Source organism: Mobula hypostoma, chromosome 5 (genome assembly GCF_963921235.1).
Source record: "Mobula hypostoma chromosome 5, sMobHyp1.1, whole genome shotgun sequence".
In the NCBI taxonomy this organism is placed as follows: Eukaryota; Metazoa; Chordata; class Chondrichthyes; order Myliobatiformes; family Myliobatidae; genus Mobula; species Mobula hypostoma.
The window spans coordinates 189,370,490-189,384,324 of record NC_086101.1 but is presented as its reverse complement, the minus strand read 5'-3'; the positions used below and the strand labels follow the sequence as shown (position 1 = coordinate 189,384,324).

The 13,835-nt window shown below is 47.9% G+C and overlaps 1 protein-coding gene across 4 annotated transcripts in view; it reads left to right on the top strand.

Moving 5' to 3' along the window:
* Window positions 1–7,875: 7,875 nt before the first annotated feature.
* Window positions 7,876–13,835, top strand: part of rnf4 (ring finger protein 4) — a 57,509-nt gene continuing 51,549 nt past the window's right edge. For 3 of the 4 annotated variants that reach the window (XM_063049565.1, XM_063049563.1, XM_063049566.1), the window contains exon 1: window positions 7,904–7,955. The gene's annotated coding sequence lies outside the window, so the exon portion shown is untranslated. Of the gene's footprint in view, window positions 7,956–13,835 lie in introns of all 4 variants that reach the window. The other variant, XM_063049564.1, reaches the window with a different exon arrangement.

Genomic DNA, 13,835 nt, shown 5'->3' with positions numbered 1-13,835 from the left:
AATCATGGTTTCTAAATATTTCTATCTCATTCTAATGTTTCCTTAAGAAGATTCCAACTATCACCAAACACTTGCAATCATTATTCCATTGGTTTAAGGGTAACGATGGAGAAGGATTGATTTGGTCCTTGGGTTGAGATTCTAAATTGGAGAAACACCAATCATGACGACATCAGAAAGGATCTGGTGGGCATGGATTGGGGTAGGTTGTTTCCTGTAAAAGGGATGCTTGGTAAGTGGGAAATCTTCAAAAAGTGAAATATTGAGAGTACAGTTTGTATATTCCTTTGAGGATAAAAGGCAAGGCTAACAGTTTCAGGGAACCTTGGTTTTCGAGGGATATTGAGGCCATGTTTATGGAAGAGGAGGTGACAGGTATCACATACTGTATAGGCAGCTAGGATCAAATGAGGAGCTTGAGGAGTGCAAGAAATGAAAGCGAGCACCTCAAAGTGAAAACAGGAGGGTGAAAAGGGGACATGAGGTTGCCTTGGCAGACAAGGTGAAAGAGAATCCCAAGAGTTTCCATAGCTACACAAAAACCAAAAGGGAGTATCAGCGTGGTCAAAGAGGTGGGGGAGCTCTTAAATTTTTTTTGCATCGGCGTTCAGTCAAGTGACAGATACTGGGTCAACAAAGCTGAAGAGAATGAGTAGTGATGTTACGGACATAAGAGATTCTGCAGATGCTGGAAATCTGGAGTAACACACACAAAATGCTGGAGTAACTCAGCAGGTCAGGCAACATTTATGGAGGGGAATAAACAGGTGATGTTTTGGGCTGAGACCCTTCATCAGGACTGGAAAGGAAGGGGGCAGAAGCCAGGATAAGAAGGAGTTCAAAGTCATGTGAGACAAATCGAGGGGGAAGGTGGAAAAGATGGAGATGAAGAAGAAGGCACTGGGTCAAAACGTCGACTGTTTATATACAGTATTTCCGTAGATGCTGCCTGACCTGCTGAGTTCCTCCAGCATTTTGTGTTTTCTCCTTGTTTGTTTTATACACATAAAAAAACAGGAAGAGGCATGTTCCAGCCACCAGCCCTGCCTCATCCTCTTCCCCATTTCTCTGTTTTATTTGTATAAAACAGAAAGGAAGTCTTGCATGCGACAACCCCAAATCCCTCCTGCTGCAGGCATCTTTTTCAATGAAATTTTCATTTATTGCCTAATTGTCACTGAAATGAGATTTGTAATGAAAGGTAACTTCAGTTAAAGCATGAAGTTACTTAGCAGATGGTGATTAAATAGCAAAGAATGATATATATTCTAAATTAACCCCTTGAATACTAAAGAGTATCGATGTATAAAATTAACAAGCAGACTCAATTTATTAACCAACATTTCTAACAATGAATCAGAATAAAATTTATTATCAGTAACTTATATCACGTGAATTTTTTTGTGACAGCTGTACAATGCAGGACATAAAGATCAAATACGAGAATAAATCACAGACTGTTCAGAAATTTATTTACTGTATTGAGACACAGCGTGGAATAGGCCCTTCTGGCCGTTTGAGCACGCCAGCCAGCAATACCCCGATTTAACCCTTGCCTAATCACGTGGGGCAATTTGCAATGTCCAATTCACCTACCAGCTGGTATGTCTTTGGACTGCGGAAGGAAACTGAAGCATCTGGAAGAAACACGTGCAGTTACAGAGAGAACGTACAAACTCCTTATAGGCAGGGGCGGGAATTGACCCTTGGTTGCTGGTACTGTAAAGCATTATGCTAATTCGTCGCGGCTATCCCTCGAGGTCGAGGATGATGGTCTTCGTTCTGTTGATCTACTTCTGGGCTCTCAAGTGGCTTATGAGTCCAATCTTAAATTATGCTAATTACTAATTTTGACACTACTGTGTCACACCTATCTGATGGTGGAGCCAAGGAATCTCTTCATGTTCGTGTACCTCCTCTCTAATGGTAGTGACAAGAAGAGGGCATATCCTGGGTGATGGGGGTCCTTAACTATGGATGTCACCTTCTCGAGGGATTGCCTTTTTGAAGATGACCTTGACGGTGGTGAGGGTTGTGTTGTGCCTGTGCTGGAGCTGGCTGAGTTTACAACCCTCAGCAGCCCCCTACAGTCCTCTGCAATGGAGCCTTCATTCCAGGCCATGATGCAACTGGTAAGAATGCTCTCCACAGTACAGCTGTAGAAATTCGCAACTGTGTCTGGTAACACAACAAACCTTCTCAAACTCCCAATGAAGTACAGCCACTGGTGTGCTTCCTCTGTCACTGCATCAATATGTTAGGCCCAGGAGGGGTCCTCTGAGATGCTGATGTCCATGAACTTGAAGCTGCTCACGTTTTCCACCACCGACCCCTTGATGAGAACTGGTGTGTGTTCTCCCGATTACCCTGTCCTGAAGGGATGGCGAGGTTTTCGTTGTGACACCACTCAACCAGTCGATCTGTCTTGCTCCTGGATGCCGCCCCATCACCACCTGAGATTTTCTCAACAACAGTGGCGCCATCTGTGAATGTATGGATGGCAATGTCTGGGTCAGATCGCTTACTGTATACGACAAGCACTGGCCTCCAGAAACAGACACCTGATTTCAGACCCCTCAGCCAAGAGATCATGAGGTAGAAACGTTCCAAAGATTTCCTCATAGAGCACGGAAGCAGGCCCTTCAGCCCATCTACCAACTATGATAGCCCTCCAAGCCAATTCCATTTGCCAGCATTTGGCCCGTAACTATTCCTAGTCATGTAGCTGTCCAACTCCTGGCAACACCAGCAGTAAGGCGGCGGTGCACTTGGACGTAGCAGCTTCTACGGGGCCAACCAAATGTTTTATTGTCTTTTTGAGGAGTATTTTTTATGATCGCAAGACCTGGCTGGACATTCAGAGCTTTAAGTACCCGCAAGTTGTTGTTGGCAGAGAAACTGAAGGAGCCGGACGTGGTGCGAACTGTGTTGCTGCCTGCAACGGAGGCACGTCAGAGTTGGTGCGTGCAGCCTAGCAGCAAATCAGTCACTTTCCTTGTGATCCCAAGACCCTGTTTATCATTGTTAATATGGAATGCTGCAAGTTCGGTTCACTGGTTTATTGGCGAATGGCGGGGAGGTAGGTGGCCTCGATGGTAACAAGGGCTGGGCCTCAGGCCGCAGTGTCGTCTGAGAGAGGCGTGGGAGTCAGTGTGCATGGTGTTCAGGCTGGTGTCAGTGCTGCTCTCCAGTATTCGCTCAGTGGAAGGCAAGCTATATCGTGTTGGAATGCAGACTGCTGCAACATGCATGGGCTCAGGGACTTGGACTATCCTTTCTTTGTGAGACTATTTTTCTGCTGTTTTATATGTGCCTTGTGCTGTGTTATATGTGCCTTGTGCTGTGTGTGATGATCTGATAATGCCCTCCCCCCACTGGGAAGGTCAGATCACAACCTGGTGCATCTAAAACCCTGCTATGTGCCTCTGGTGAAGAGTAAACCTGCAGCCTCGAGGGCAGTGAGGAAATGGTTGGAGGAGGCTCATGAGGCGCTCCAGGGTTGTTTTGAGGTGACAGACTGGCAGGCACTCTGTGAGCCACATGGAGAGGATATTAATGGGCTCACAGAGTGCATCACTGATTACATCAACTTCTGTGTGGACTGCAATGTTCCGACAAGAACTGTCCTTTGATATTCAAATAACAAGCCATGAGTGACAAAGGACATTAAGGACATCCTGAATGCTAAAAAGAGGGCGTTTAGAGATGGAAATAGGGAGGAGCTGAGGGCAATACAGAGGGACCTGAAAGCCAGGATCAGGGAGGCTAAAGACAGGTACAGGAGGAAGCTTAAGTGGAAACTCCAGCAGAACAACATGAGAGAGGTCTGGAGGGAGATGAGGACCATCACTGGGTTCTGGCAAACTAGCAACGGAGGAGCTGAAGGCAGTGTGGACAGGGCCAACGAACTTAACCTGTTCTTTAACAGATTTGACATTGTGGCCCCTGTCCATCCCACACATGAGTCATCTGTTGTCGGCCCCCAACCAACACATATTCCACTCTCCCCTCCTACCCCTCCTCACAGGCCCCCACCCTGCTCTCATGACTATACCCCTTCCCCACACGAAACCACCATGGTGGGCTTCACAGCTGAACAGGTGAGAAGACAGCTGAAACGTCTCAACCCAAGCAAGGCTGCAGCACCGGATGGTGTCAGTACCAGAGTGCTCAAAGCCTGTGCCCCTCACCTATGTGGAGTACTTTGCCATGTATTCAACTTGAGCCTGAGGCTCCGGAGGGTTCCTGTACCGTGGAAGACGTCCTGCCTCGTCCCTGTGCCGAAGATGCCGCGCCCCAGCGGCCTCAATGACTACAGACCGGTGGCACTGACCTCCCACATCATGAAGACCCTGGAGAGACTTGTTCTGGAGCTGCTCCGGCCTATGGTCAGGCCACACTTAGATCCCCTCCAGTTCGCCTACCAGCCCTGACTAGGAGTTGAGGTTGCCATCGTCTACCTGCTGAACTGTGTCTACGCCCACCTGGACAAACCAGCGAGCACTGTGAGGGTCATGTTTTTTGACTTCTCCAGTGCATTCAACACCATCCGCCCTGCCATGTCTCCCTTTCTCTTCACCATTTACACCTCAGACTTCAACTACGGCACAGAGTCTTGTCATCTTCAGAAGTTTTCGGATGACTCTGCCATAGTTGGATGCATCAGCAAGGGAGATGAGGCTGAGTACAGTCACATGGTGGTGAGCAGAATTATCTGCAGCTTAATGTGAAAAAGACTAAGGAGCTGGTGGTAGACCTGAGGAGAGCTAAGGTACCGGTGACCCCTGTTTCCATCTAGGGGGTCAGTGTGGACATGGTGGGGGATTACAAATACCTGGGGATACGAATTGACAATAAACTGGACTGGTCAAAGAACACTGAGGCTGTCTACAAGAAGGGTCAGAGCCGTCTCTATTTCCTGAGGAGACTGAGGTCCTTCAACATCTGCCGGATGATGCTGAGGATGTTCTACGAGTCTGTGGTGGCCAGTGCTATCATGTTTGCTGTTGTGTGCTGGGGCAGCAAGCTGAGGGTAGCAGACACCAACAGAATCAACAAACTCATTTGTAAGGCCAATGATGTTGTGGGGATGGAACTGGACTCTCTGACGGTGGTGTCTGAAAAGAGGATGCTGTCCAAGTTGCATGCCATCTTGGACAATGTCTCCCATCCACTACATAATGTACTGGTTGGGCACAGGGGTACATTCAGCTAGAGACTCATTCCACCGAGATGCAACACAAAGCGTCATAGGAAGTCATTCCTGCCTGTGGCCATCAAACTTTACAACTCCTCCCTTGGAGAGTCAGACACCCTGAACCAATAGGCTGGTCCTGGACTTATTTCATAATTTACTGGCATAATTTACATATTACTATTTAATTATTTATGGTTCTATTTATTATTTATGGTGCAACTGTAAAGAAAACCAATTTCCCCTGGGATCAATAAAGTATGACTATGACTATGTTAAGATTTTACTGCGGTTCAGTAGGAATTTCATTTTAACAGCTCTGTAAAAGCAGCGTGTTTTGCTTTTGGAATGTTTGGTTTCAACTAAAGACACGAGGCTGTGATGTTCAACAGGAATGTTGTGTCAGCCGATCCGGACAGCGTAATTGTGAGAAAGTTCCCGAGAGCGGGGCAGAGAGAGATTTGTGATGAGTAGTGTGGTTCCCGGGTGGTTTTTTGTTTGGCGGGAGCTGCGGAGAGGACAGGAGGGAAGATGGCTGAAGGTACCGTAGGAAGGAGCATCCCCATTGTGCAAGGTGCTTTGTGCAGATGAATGGCTCCAAAGAGGAATACTCCCAAGAGATTGTCCATTTGTTCGAGATGGATCTTAAGCCAAGTTCAGAATGTGGTGTGTGCTTTCACTCAGACCATGGGTTCAGAGCTGGAGTAAAAAGACAACTGCAAGATGAGCTCCAATAATGTGCACATTTAGACTGGTTTTAACTGTAATGCGCCCTTTTCTTTGTCCTATGAATTGTTCAATAAAGCTGAAATTTGTCAATATACTTTCTTTATCATTTCATGCAGTGTATAATCTGTTATTTCTTGCCGACTGATAATTTTGTACGGGCAGCATTCGCTCAAATCAAGGTTTAGTTGGAACCTCATGGCGTTCCTGTTTGGTTGAACCCCTAATCATACCGACCCTAGATGCCTGTGGTTTATGAAAGGTGGCCTTCTCATTGCTGAATCCCATGCTGTTAGCAGGGCCAGCAACGAGCCAAGTTTCCATATGAGGAGGCTTCTTCTGTATGACTGCTAGTTCTATGCTTTGTATCTTGGCCCGTAGGAATGCTGTTTGGCTGTATTCATGTATGGCTGAATTGCAATTAATTGTAAACTTGAATATTTCTGTGCAGTTTCTGTGCTCCTGAAACACGAGAGACACGGAATGAGAATCAGAATGAGGTTTCGTATCACTGGCATATGTTGTGAAATATACTGTTAGGTGGTGGCAGTCCATTGCGATACTTAATTTAAAAAACTATAAACTATAATAAAAATGTATTTCAAAAATTACATTAAATAAGTTGTGCAAAAAGAGAGCAAAAAAAAAAGTTAGAGTACATAGGTTGATTGTCCATTCAGAAATTTGGTGGTGGAGGGGAACACGGTTAATGCAAAATCCTTCGTATTCACCAGCAGGATAGGTAGTTCCCGTCCCCTGGTCTAATAATAGGACAATTTTACAATGACTAATTAACCTACGAACCAGGATGTCTTTGGACTGTGGGAGGAAATGGACAGCCTGAGGAAAACCCACACATTCCATGCTACAGACTCCTTACAGATGATGTTGGAATTGAACTCTAAACTCCAATGCTCCAAGCTGTAGTAGCTGTGCTACTGTGGCATCCTGGGAGAAGATCCTTCCTCTGCCAGGGATGAGTTATTTGGATCTGTTGCTGTAGCTCAGAGATTTTAAGGGATGGGATTGCCAGCCCTTTTCCCAGCCCTCCTCCCTTTCACAGCCGGGCTTGGGATGATCTGTGGCAGAGTTAAGATGGACATGCCACTGAGACTAAAAACATAACGCTCAGCAGGTTGGACAGCATCTGTGGAGAGAGAAACAGTTAATGTTTCATATCAGAGACTGAAGACAAGCTACTGTTATGAGACTTGAATGGACTTCACAATCTTGACACAACCTTGCACTGCAGACTCCCCGGGACTGTCACACTTCATTCTACACTCTAATCTTTTTGCCTTCTAGCGACGTCGATGTTTTGAAATGATCTGTTTGCAAAACAAACGTTTTTCACTGTATCTAAGGCAACAGTCACAAACTGCTGGAGGAACTCAGGAAACCAACCCTGAAGAAGGACCTCGGCCCGGAATCTCGGCTGTTTATTCCCCTCCAGAGATGCTACCTGACTTGTGGAGTTCCTCCGGCATTTGTGTGTGTGAGTTCCGGACTTCCAGAATCTCTTGTGTCATTGAATGTAGGTACATGTCAGAATAAGCTTAAACCCTTCTTCAGGACTGAGACATAGAGAAAAAACCAAAGTCCGTGTATCCCCTGTGTCGAGATTTAACCAACACCCCATCACACACTCCGCAGATGGACAGATCGCGATCTGTTTCCGTGAAATTCTCAACAGCCTCCTGTGACGTCACTCCATCCTGCTGGGGCCTTCTGGGAACTGTAGTACAGCGTCATCCTCTTCCTCCTCCTCCACCGCATCATCCTCCACCACCACAATCCACCGCGTGACCTTTCTATGACCTCACCTTTCGTCGCCCGTCGGCGTTGATGGGCGACATAGTTGCCCAATCATTGGATGGATTCTGTCTAGGGGGTCGGTTGCTACCAATCGGCGGAGACGATCTGCCGGGTGGGGGCGGGTCCTACGGTGGCGTGGTCACGTGGGCTCGGGACGCCGTCCTCCTCCCGTCATTCCCTCGGACTGCTGTGGAAGAACGGTTTCCTCTTTATCCGAATGGTGATTGATTTTTGTTGTCGTTTTCTTTCTCGGCCGCGGCGTCGGTGGGTCACAACAGGTGTTGATTAACGTTAGCGGCTTTTTTTCCCGAGTGGTGTCTGTTCTGTCCTGACAACCGGGACAAGGCCCGGCCCCCCCGCTCCCTCCTTGGGTTGGGGTCCGTGGGCTTCGGATTCATCCTCTCAATCAAGGAGCTGATATAACGTTTCAGTAAAATAGTGGGGACGTGGAGGGAGATTGCAGAGATTGGAGTCTGGGGTAGCCAGTCAAAAGCCGGAGGAACCCACTGATCGGACAGCATCTGTGGAGGCAGATTGACTTTGTCTTTCGGGCTGAAACCTTTCGTCTGCTTCGTTTTCACAGACCCACATCAGGATCTTTCCGCTTCCCATGATCTCCGCGCCCCCCCCGTCCCCACGATCTCCACCCCCCCCGTCCCCACGATCTCCACCCCCCCGTCCCCACGATCTCCACCCCCCGTCCCCACGATCTCCACCCCCCCGTCCCCACGATCTCCACGCCCCCCGTCCCCACGATCTCCCCCCCGTCCCCACGATCTCCGCCCCCCCCGTCCCCACGATCTCCGCCCCCCCCGTCCCCACGATCTCCGCCCCCCCCGTCCCCAGGATCTCCGCCCCCCCCGTCCCCACGATCTCCACCCCCCCGTCCCCACGATCTCCACCCCCCCGTCCCCACGATCTCCACGCCCCCCGTCCCCACGATCTCCCCCCCGTCCCCACGATCTCCGCCCCCCCCGTCCCCACGATCTCCGCCCCCCCCCGTCCCCACAATCTCGGCCCCCTCCGTCACCACGATCTGCACCCCCCCGTCCCCACGATCTGCACCCCCCCGTCCCCACGATCTGCACCCCCCTCCCCACGATCTCCACTGCCCCGTCCCCACGATCTCCACCCTCCCTGTCCCCACGATCTCCACCCCCCGTCCTCACGATCTCCACCCCCCCGTCCCCACGATCTCCACCCCCCCCGTCCTCACGATCTCCACCCCCCCCCGTCCTCACGATCTCCACTCCCCCGTCCCCACGATCTCCACTCCCCCGTCCCCACGATCTCCACGCCCCCGTCCCCACGATCTCCACCCCCCCATCCCCACGATCTCCACGCCCCCGTCCCCACGATCTCTGCCCCCCACGATCTCCACGCCCCCGTCCCCACGATCTCCACCCCCCCATCCCCACGATCTCCACGCCCCCCGTCCCCACGATCTCCCCCCCGTCCCCACGATCTCCGCCCCCCCCTCGTCCCCACAATCTCGGCCCCCTCCGTCACCACGATCTGCACCCCCCCATCCCCACGATCTGCACCCCCCTCCCCACGATCTCCACTGCCCCGTCCCCACGATCTCCACCCTCCCCGTCCCCACGATCTCCACCCCCCATCCCCACGATCTCCACCCTCCCCGTCCCCACGATCTCCACCCTCCCTGTCCCCACGATCTCCACCCCCCGTCCTCCGATCTCCACCCCCCGTCCCCACGATCTCCACCCCCCCGTCCTCACGATCTCCACTCCCCCGTCCCCACGATCTCCACTCCCCCGTCCCCACGATCTCCACGCCCCCGTCCCCACGATCTCCACCCCCCCATCCCCACGATCTCCACGCCCCCGTCCCCACGATCTCTGCCCCCCACGATCTCCACGCCCCCGTCCCCACGATCTCTGCCCCCCCGTCCCCAGGATCTCCGCCTCCCCCTCATCCCCACGATCTCAGCCCCCTCCGTCCCCACGATTTGCACCCCCCTGTCCCCGCGATCTGCACTCCCCTGTCCCCGCGATCTGCACCCCCCTCCCCACGATCTCCACCCCCCGTCCCCATGATCTCTGCACCCCCACCCATCCCCACGATCTCCGCGCACCCCCGTCCCCATGATCTCTGCGCCCCCGTCCCCATGATTTTTGCCCCCCCCCCAGTAGAGATGGTAGAGAACTGAGGAGTGCGGTAGAACAGAGGAACTTGGGAATGCAGATGCATAATTCCTCGGAAGTTCCATCACAGGGAGATAGGGTTGTAAATAGTGCTTTTGGCACAATGGCCTTCATAAATCGGGGCATTGAGTACAGGAGTTGGGATGTCATGTTGAAGTTGTGTAAGGTGTTGGTGAGGCTGAATTTAGAATTTTGTGTGCACATTTGGTCACTTATCGTAAGGAAAGATGTCATTAAGCTTGAAAGAATGCTGGAACTTGAGGGGCCAGAGGAATGTTGGCTTTATTCTCTGGAGTGCAAGAGAACGAGGGATGCTAAAGAGGTATACAGAATTGAGAGGTTTAGATAGGGTAAATGCAAGCAGGCATTTGCCCCTCAGGTTGGCTGAGACTAAAAGTAGAAGTTGCAGGTTTAGGGTCAAATGTAAAATATTTAAGTGGAATCTGAGGGAAAACTTCACTCAGAGGGTGGTGTGAGTGTGGAATGAGCTACCATCAGAAGTGGCAGATGCAAGATCATTTGTAACATTTAAGTTTGAGTAACATGGATGAGAGAGGTATGGACGTCTGTGTGCAGGTAGATGAGACTAGGCTGGCATGGACTAGATGGGCTGTAGGACTTGTTTCTGTGCTGTAGTGCTCTATACTCTCTCACTATGTTTATCCTGGCTTTAATGTTTAACTTTTATACTTTGCACTATCATTGTCTCAGAATGCTGCAGGAAAATTGTGCATCTAATGCTTGTGCACCCTGCAATGAAAATGTTTGTGAAAGAAAGGATTCATTCACTGTAAATCCTTGTTTTACATGTACTGTGACTATAAAATTAGATCCAATTTAGCAATCAGAAAATAGTCAAAAGCAAAAAGAAAGCCGCTCAGTCATGTGTTAACTTTGTAACATCAGTACGGTAAATCCCACTTCGTGCTCTTTCCCCTAGTTCAGAATGGGACAATGCTGTTTCGGAATCAGATTCCTTCTAAAGCTTTTTGATTCACAGTTTGGTACTTTAACAAGTTTTCACAAGACAACCAAATACCACCAAACTGTTGTTCTCACTCTATTTATTTCTTTTTAAATTCTTCTTTCTGAAGTACATAACTTCATCTTAACCCCACGTTATACAGTTTCCGCATCTGCTTGCCTCACAACTTTGAAGACCAACACAGGATCTGTGGACTGAATAGCCATCCATTATTCTACAGGGAAATATGAAAAGTAATTGTTCTCGTTTCATTACACGTACCGCATACAACCTGTTTCCTGGTTGTTTCCTCAATGTAATGTTCTCAGAAGATACAGTTAAAATATTCCATGAAATATGTCCTGAAGAACACCCTTCCCAATTTGATTTATCTAATTAAAATTTTCCATTGTTATTTCAGTACCTTTCTTAAAAAACCACCATTATTTCCTGATTTTTATTCCTACCTGGAGTGTAGTAACTATCCTAAAGTACTGGGGGAATGATATGCTACTGTGATCTTTGGCTTGTTATTGCCTGGAGTATTGTGTGTATTTCTCATTGCTGTATTATCAGAAGGATGAGACTAAGTTGGAGAAAGTAGAAAAATATGGAGCTGGAGGGCTTGAATTATGAGGAGAGCCTGGATAGGCTAGAATTATTTTCCCTGGAGCATTGGAGGCTGACGAATTATCTTGTAGATTTTTGTTAAATCATGAGGGGTATAGTGCATTACTGCAGACTTATTTCCAGAGTAGGAAAGTCTCAGACCAGAAGGCATAGTCAAAGTCAAAGTAAAATTTATGGTCAGAGTACATGTGTGTTACCACATAAAACCCTGCGATTCTTTTTCTGTGGGTATACTTAGCAAATTTATGGAACAGTGACTGTAGACAGGATCAATAGAGAACAAACTGTGCAAATGGAGATCTAAATAAATAGCAATAAATAAGATTCAAAAAAGTCCTTGAATGAGTGTAGCAATCCCCTTTTGTTCATCAGCCTGACGGTTGAGGAGTAGTAACTGTTATTGAATTGGTGGTGGGAGTCCTGAGGCTTTTTTACCTTCTACCTGGCAGCAGCCAGCCTGGGTGGTGACGATCTTTGATCATGGATACTGCTTTCCTGCAGCAACGTTTCATGTAGATGAGCTCATCTGGGCCGAATCCACTACCTTTATAGGTTTAAAATGAGATTGGTTTAAGATGAGAGGTGAAAGAGTTAAAGAGGGCTCGAGAAGCAAGTTTATCCAAAGAGTGATGCTCACAGGAAACAATCTGGCAGAGGAAATGGTAGAGGTTAAAAGATCATTATAATATTGGAAAGGTTGATGGATTGAAAGGGTTTCGAAGAGTATGAGCCAAATGCAAACCAATGGCATGAGCTCAGGAAGATGCCACGGTCAGCTGGGATAAATTGGGACAAAGGGTCTGTTTCCTTGCGGTTGAACTCTGTGACTCTATTGTGTGGACGTCAGAACTGCACAAAGTACTTCATCTGAGGCTCAGTAAATACTTTAGAAAGTTTTGCTGTAACTTCCTTACTGTAATATTTTGTTTTCAGGTAAATGAAGTTATTTGAGCAACACTATTGCAGCTCAGGGCATTGGAGTTCAGTTCCGATGCCCTCTTTAAGGAATCTGTGGAATGTGTGCGTTTCCTCCGAGTGTTCTGCTGGTTAGCAGCTTAATTGGTCACTGTAAATTGTCCAGTGATTAGACCATAGTTAGGATCAGGGGTTGCTGGGCAACGCACTCGAAGGGCCTATTCTGTGCTGTATCGTTAAATAAAAATTAAATTCCTTACATCATCTTCACCATTGTATTATCTTGTGCTGACACCTTCTGGGATAATTGTTTCCTTTTTCCTTAGCACTTTGTCCATCTCATGATTCTCCTACCATTGTTAGTCTTCCCAAAGTATATCCTCTTATCAGTATTAATTCTGTCCATTGGAGCAATTGATTACTATCAACCTGTAGGCAGAGATTATCCGCCTCACTATGAGCACCAATCAAATTCATGTCATCTCTGAAGTTTCTAGTCATACCTCCTCCATTCATATCTAAATTGTTCATGTAAACAATGAGGGTCCCTATGGTACGTCACTGGTCATAGGCTTCCAAGCACAAAACCAATCTTCCTTTTCCTGCACTCGGCACAAGAACTTATCCGGAGTTCAGCGGGCAAGGGCTTTTCTCTTTGGAGTGAAGGATGTCATCAGGGGAAATATTGGGGGCAGTAACAGAGGAGACTGTTTATCTTACTTTGAGATATAAGTGAGCAGATTTGACAAAAAAAAGTTAATCAGACTCAGGTTGTTATTACTGACAGGTGTCATGAAATCTGTTGTATGGCAGCAGTAGTACAGTGCAATACGTAAAAATGACCATTAAATATAGTGCAGAAAGAGAGCAAAATAGTTCATGGGTTCAGAAATCTGATGGCGGAGGGGAGGAAGCTGTTCCTAAAACGTTAAGTATTTCTATTCATACGACAGGTAAAAATACAAATGAAGGTATGGAAGGATCCCAGAAAAGTTCCTGTCAATGTGACACCAACCTAGTTTTGAACACTGTGTTAGTTTATAAATGTTAAAAATACTGTCAACATCGAAGTGATTTGTTTTTTGGCCAGTGATGGTGATATTGCTGATTGTACAGTTTGAGAACTGACTGAAGGCACACGAGACTACAGATGCTGAAATCCAGAGCAACGAGCAACAAGTTGGAGAAAGTCATTGGGTTGAAATCTGCTGCTGAGTTTTAACCCAAAATGTCGACTCTCTCTTTTCTGCCACACACATGCTGTCGGGACCGTAAGTCATAGAAGCAGAATTAGGCCATTCAGCCTTTCAAGTCTACTCCACCATTCCATCGTGGCTGATCATGGATCCCATTCAATCCCATACACCTGCCTTCCCACCTTATCCTTTGAACACTGACCAATCAGGAAACAATCAACTTCCACCTT